Source organism: Cololabis saira, chromosome 8, assembly GCF_033807715.1.
Source record: "Cololabis saira isolate AMF1-May2022 chromosome 8, fColSai1.1, whole genome shotgun sequence".
Classification (NCBI taxonomy): Eukaryota; Metazoa; Chordata; class Actinopteri; order Beloniformes; family Belonidae; genus Cololabis; species Cololabis saira.
In genome coordinates, this window is record NC_084594.1 from 26,348,456 (window position 1) to 26,355,708 (window position 7,253).

Below are 7,253 nucleotides of genomic sequence, written 5' to 3' on the forward strand. Positions count from 1 at the left end.
GTTAACAAATCTGTCTACGCATTTGGTGTGTTTACTGGCACAGAGACATCATATGACTAATAAAGAGACAGCACTGCATCGTTGCAGAACCCATTTAAAAAAGAAGAAAAACAATACTGATTTCAGAATGATGAGTGTTTTCTATCACTTTGGATGAAGAAAATCAGTAAAAATATCTATTTTTTAAAATATCTACACATTTAGTTGTCATCTAAAAACATACAATTCATTTGCCAACCAGTAGGTACAAATTTACTGACAAACTACAGCCACTCTTTGCTTTAATAGAGATGAACAAATAAAAAAATACCAACAGTATTTTGAGTGACTACCTTGACCGCCCAATTTTTGTTTTAGAGGTCTACAGTTAATGCTTACTGAGCTGAGACATTGAATCAATATGTTCTGATCTATTTAAGGTGCATTTATATAAACTGACAGAACAGAACATGACATACTAGGTTTATGTACTACAAATATCAAAATGTACTTTAATATAGTAGGCTTATGTCAGATTATATGGATTACATGGACCATGTCCACAGTTATGGTTAATTTACTCACAATTGTTTTTCTTGTGTGCTATTGATGTTACAAAAAAAAAAGAATGCTGAGATTTTTATTTATTTTTTCTTAATTTACGTTTACTGCATGTTTTATTTCTGGTAACAAATGGTAAACCATTAAACTGATTTAGGTAGAGGATTAGATTCATACTGCATCGTATCTGAGGCAGGGAAACTTTTAAAATGTCCAGTAGAAGCTTTTGTATTAATTTTAGCGGGATTTTATCATACATTAGTTTTCAGGATGGACGTCTGCGGAGTCCTGCACTCAGCAATGGCGCCATCTAGTGTTCATATATACAAATTCGCTAATACAAAACAAATTCAACTGAAAAACCTACTCTCTTTGACGTCATTCTGGATTACGTATTTCCACTTGTCTCTTTCGGGACCGGAGACTTTAATACCAAATGTTATTTTTCACTGCAAATTACTATAGTTTTTTCGTACAGTGTTAAAGAGGCGTTCATAAAACGTTGATACGCTTCACTTCGGAGGGTAAGACTAAATACATCGTGTTTCGTGGACAGCTCCTTTAGAGCCACGAAAGCAACATAGTCCTTTCATCATGATTAAGTATCCCTTTGTGACGATAGTTGACATGCGCGCCGAAATAGCTCAGTTGGGAGAGCGTTAGACTGAAGATCTAAAGGTCCCTGGTTCGATCCCGGGTTTCGGCAGCGTTGATGGGTTCCATCTTTTCTACCATTTAGTATAAAACCTGCGCATGCCATTTTTGTATTCTGCTTGATACAATTTTGTAATATTATATAGAAACACCTTTAACATGCCCTACTTATTTTAGGACGCTTAGTCCTGCTAAGTAATACATTCATACAAACAAGTGTTCGATGTCGCACGGTAGGCAACAAAATAGTTGACTTAACGTTGTGCAAACTAAATATTTTATGTTTGGAAAACAAAAAAAGAACAACATAGCAAAATGGCCTTTGCAGGGGTTTTTTATGTTTATTTACATTTTTCAAAACCAAACCTAGTGGCAAACATTGGTGGTCAAAAAGCAAATATTCGTGTGATACAGTGAGATTTGAATTGATTTTTCTGAGGCTTTTTTCCGTCTGAGGACAATAAATATGTGGATATTATTCTGTTTTGTAATATGCACAAAGCAAACAATCATTTGTACCACTATCAAACTTGAGATATAAAAAATCTAGCTATTCATCAGTATTCACTCTATTTGCTTTCATTTCCGAATATGTAATAATTATACTGCCCTAAATCATAAGATGCGTGAATATACGTATTTTATACACCTATGGGGATTTAAAAAATCAAGGAAATAAAAAAAAAAAAAAAAAAAAAAAAAATCAAGGAAATAGATTCAATTAATTTCCACCAGGGGTCAGTCTTGTTCACTAAATGATTAACATAAGCGCTTGTTTCGGCCTGTTAATGTAGGAGCAACTAATGTGTTGGAGCAATTGATTTGAAAACACATTTAACGGCTAGAAAAGAGACTTTTGTTGTTATTAATACTTTTTAATCAAACTGACAAACAAACTTTTAACATCTTGGAAGTCACAATGACCAAAAAAAAGTTTGTTTGTGAATATAAATAGGCTATGTGCATCATCACTAGTGCTTTGATCTGAGGCTTTTACCGTTTTTCTTTTTTGTATTAAAAAGAAAAGTAAGAAGTCAACTGACAATTCTTTTCTCTCTCTCTCTCTAGTTGCCCGTAACCGAGCTCAGACCTTCCTGCTAACTTTTCCTAATGGCTCTAATTTGATTTTTTAAACATTTTTATTTAAGTCACGTTTTGTGACGACTATATCAAAATATAATTTATTACTTATTTGTTACTGTGAAGAGTGGTACTACTTTCTTCTTGTTTTAGCATGCTGATGAATGACACATCTTTTTTTTTCCTTATAGTAGAAATTTGTCAGGGTGTGACATTTCCCCCAGTTTGTGTTTCTGTTTTGCCCCGCCTGTCTTCCATCTGCCCTGATTGTTCACACCTGTGTCTTGTTACCCCCTTGTGTATATCTGGTCTTGTCTTTCCCTTGCTCCTTCTGGTTCCGTACCTTGCTCCCTCCATGTTGTCCCATAGTTTATCGATCCCTGTTTCTGTTTTTTTTTTTTATCCTGCTAAGCAGCGCTTTGGTTTTTGGTTTCTGCAAAATAAACCCTGTTTTTGGTACCCCTGCTTCTCGCTCTCCTGCATCTGGGTCCTCATCCCACCACCCCGTGACAAAATTAGTTTTTTAGTTTTTTAGTTAATTAACAGACACTCAAACAAACGCACAAATATAGTGTGACAGGAAAAATAATATATCTTATTTAAGGTCAGTATCTTGGTTTTTGTTTTTCCAGAGGCAACAAATATCTAATAATTTATTAGTCAATCTTAAAAAGTCCAGAATGCTTTGAAAGCAACATAAAACTTTTTTTTTCCCAAACCTTTTGTTTCCAGTTCATATTATTCTTTAATCCCTTCATTTCTCAACTTTGAAGTTATAGAATGAAAGCTGAAGTATCTTCTTCTACACACTGGTAAGTTAACATATAGATCATGTATTGTTGATGTTGATGAAAGACAACATTTTTCTGAATGAAAACACACGGGCAAACAAAAACACTGATGAAATCTTTTGAAAATGTAGCCAATTGTGATCATTTCAGTTGTGTTAACACCACGTCCTTCCATAAAGATACACAGATCAAACCTTTGGCTGCTTCTGCTGTATTATCATGCAAATTTCTGCTCTAAATTAGAAGACAGAAAAAAAGAATGAAAGAAACGCAGTTTGGTTGCAACTCTAAACATGTTTCACCGTAAGTAACAGAAACATGGTTGACAATGTGTTTCGTTGCTTATGGCCTGGAGGCTATAATTAGTGCACAGCATGCAGCCATGCCAAGGCCTGCAGCATCTCTGTTTTCCCAAGATGTGGAAGTCACCACCTCGCTTCATAATTTCTGTTTCTAACATAATGTCTGTTTACTTGTTGAGGTTCCTTGTTTCCCTCAAAGCATATTACTTACATGTAGAAAAAAATAATATTTTTTCTTTACCTCATTCAGTGGGACTGGAGAAATGGGGCGTATTATCACATAGAAAAAAAATGTAAAAAAAAAAAAACATCCCTCATTCAGTGGGAGCAATCCACTGGAGAAATAGGGCGAATTATCACATTGAAAAAATTGAGATGTCTAACAAAATAATTGGGCCTGGCTCATTTATAATGTCCCCAGGAAATGTACAAAAAGACAGAAAAGAAGAGAAAGAATATGGACCACTTGCAGGCCCATCAAGTAGAATATCTGTTACATACACATATATTATGCTGCACAATGGTAATTTCTGCATGTATAATGTTGTAGAGGCCTTTTATTTTGTCTCAGAAGGTTATTAACGTCATGTTGTATCTTGGTTTCTGGATATTTTATCCAGCAAACGCATCAAGTTACCATCCTGTCATGACTTGTATGCAAATATAAACATACAAACTACACTGGGACTCTTTTGATATCCATAACAAATACTAATACTAACTCTGCAGTCTATGCAAAAACTCAAATGTAAACATTCCTACAAACACAAATAGACCAAGATAAGATTACATGCTGTTATTCTCCAGTTTCTATACAGTATATTCACCTGATTCACACATTCCAAGCAGCAGGCTGGCAAACCATCTCCTGTTGGGTTTAAAAGTTTTAAAGACTCAAAACTAAAAGACACCAAATCCCTCTTCCTGCTGGCTCTGTATCTACCACACGTTGACATCATTTGACCTTTGTACACAGTTCAAAATTTGAAATGTTATAAATCAGTATTAGGGCATTGGCTTCTCTTTTAATAATTAGCATATTTTCCATACTCGCTTCATTTCTTAGGATAGTAAGACACCACTTGATCCTGTAGTTTATTTCTAAACACCTTCTTCGTGGGACGGCTGAACCCGGTGCACTCTGATGATAACACGTGACTTGTTTATTTTATATGTGTGCCAATGTTTATCCAAGGCAGACAGAAGGAGAGGCTGTGTTTGAACCTGTATCTGATTTACGAAAAAGACTTTCTTCTTTATTTAATTCCACGGTCAGGGTTCACTGTGGATAATATCATGACGTGGACTGAACCCTTTACTGCATGATGTATCATGTTTGAAGCATGCGTTTCTGAGACCTCTGCTTCACGCCCATATTCAAAACAAGACAAACAAAATCACTTTTAGACAATAAAAAAGATTTTGAAATAAAACCAATAAATAAAAAAGTACATAAAATGACCCAAATGCAAAAAATCATTATTTAGAAACTGTTATAAACAAACTTGGGAATGTTTTTAATTTCAGCACGTCAAATAATGAAAATTTTGATTTTGTACATCAGGCATTAAAGGGTTAAAGACAAAATTGGGGATGGTTTAAATTCCAATGTTTAATGGTTCTAAAAATAAAATAGAATGAAAAAATTGTAGGCAATAAGGAGTTAAAGTTACCCCACCCCCACCCAAAAAAGGACTATTAGGCCCTATTTCCAAGTGGGGAGAGTATATTAAATGTAAACAATACATAAATACATCGATTTGCAAATCATTTTCGAGCTCTTAGAATAAAAAAAAAACAAATTACATTTTAGAAATAAAATTAATAAAACAAATGGTGATTTTGAATTTGATGCCATCAGGATCAGTTGAAACAAAGATGAAAAAAAAAACACAGGATCTTCTATGAATATTCAATAAGAAGAGTTGCCACCTACGGCATCTTTGATGTGGGATTTTAGCTGTTCAACCATTTTGGGCCCAGTTTTTCATAATTGTGTTTTGCAATTTGCTATTCTACAGAAGTTTTCTGTGCCTAAGCAGTATTTATTTTAGCTTGAGAAGAAATAAAACTTTCAGAAAATCCCTTTCAAGGCTGTTCTTTTGGCTTTGTGAATCATAAATACACTTTATTGAAAATGTATGATAGCAGTTTATGAAACAAGAAGAAAATGAGTAGTATGTTGTATAAATGTACTGTTTTTTTCCTCTATTTTATCGAAGCATGTCACATGTTTCATCAGGTGCTACAACTTCATGGACAAGCAGACAATAAAAGAGCACATGAAGCAAACAAATAGTTTGAAGATGCAGTGTTTGCAAAAGAAAAAAAAATGGCAGGCATCACAAACTATGTTGTTCTGTAACAACTCAGCAAAACATGAAAAATTGTATGTTGCGTAACAGCTATTTCACTGTTGCACTGACAATGAACGATAAGGCCACAAAATACTATTTCTTGGTAGTAACTACATCACCTGGATTTGTTTGTGACTTATTTACACATTATGGTTTGCACATTGTGGTTTTTGAACAGATGTCATGCAGGCATGTTTCCATGTGCTTCAGTTCAATCGTCACCTGTTTGTGATGGGTCAAATTTGAGCATTTGTTGCGAGTGGAGCAGTAAACAAATGTTTTGCCGTGTGACAACTAATGGCAGCTTTGACTTCAATAGACTGCCAGTTTGATGCATAAGGTTTATAGAGGACAAGATGTTGTGATGTCAGTGAATAACAGTGTCCCTAAAAGTAAGCATATGGACGGCGCGCTTTATTAGAAAAGTATGTGGGCTGATTGATGCATGTAAGGTAGGGAGTATTGTGCAATGTTCTGTCTAAACTGTGTGATAGCCCTTACTTTGTACCTTATTTTGTTGTATTCATTTATGTGTCCAACCTCTTCTAATACTGACTGCTCCCTCTTAGCCACATTCATTGTTCACATTTTGACTCAGACTTTTTAGTTTGGTATTTTACAATGTGATCTTGTAAATGTCCAGCCTGGGTTGCATGTATCCAGTCAATGACTGTCTGAACCTGTGCATTTCTTTGCAACAAAAAGTCATAAAGTCTGTGCAGTTGTGGGCTTTAAACTCAAGAATACCTAAATCAACAGTTAAACTGAATTTGTATTATGTCAGCACTGTGCAGAGGACCGGATGAGTGGTTTGTTTTGAGCAGATGCTCAGGATGGGCCTACTTCCTGTATTTACCCAGTCCACTCCCTCGTGTGCTTCCTCTTTTCAGATCAGTTTGTCCGTCTCAAACTCTCACTGCACTTGCCCGAAACAAGACACTCAGCCACTGAAACTACGTAAAAAGCAAGATGACTGTTGCAAAACTGAAGTTAAGGAAGTGAAAGAGAGGCAGCTGAAAAAACACATACATGATGTTGCTTTCAAATGGATCAACACTGAAGGTTGTGCATTTTAAAGTTCCTAAGCCGACATGATGAGAAGAAGTAAGTTAAGATGGCATTCTCGTAGATCAAGTCAAGACTCAGGGAAGTTTCATGTTTACTCAAAAAGATTGTAATTGTCTGTCTCTACCTGTCTCTACAGTCACCCTTCTGCGTGTCATGATGCCACGAATTCAAAATCACCACTGTCATAACAGAAAATTCAGCTTAAAGGCCGGCGAATGGGTTAATCTATACAGCCTGCATTTACATTTGGTTGCGTATAACCCATTCAGTCATTGTCTTTAGGATTTATCCTGTTATTTTTCTGCATGTCAACCATTAGACATCCGTTGACTCATTTGGTTTTTTGTTCTTTGTGATTATCGAATTACTTGCCCTTGAGCTCCTGTGACATGGAATGTCCCCTCTCTGGTTACTAAGGAACCTGAGCTTGCGTGATGGGATGCAGGGCACTGAGGATATTG

The 7,253-nt window shown here is 35.5% G+C and overlaps 1 non-coding gene across 1 annotated transcript; it reads left to right on the forward strand.

Annotated features, from left to right (window-relative positions):
* Positions 1–1,173: 1,173 nt before the first annotated feature.
* trnaf-gaa (transfer RNA phenylalanine (anticodon GAA)) lies at positions 1,174–1,246 on the forward strand. Its single transcript has one exon. It is a non-coding gene; the product is annotated as a tRNA-Phe (tRNA).
* Positions 1,247–7,253: the final 6,007 nt, after the last annotated feature.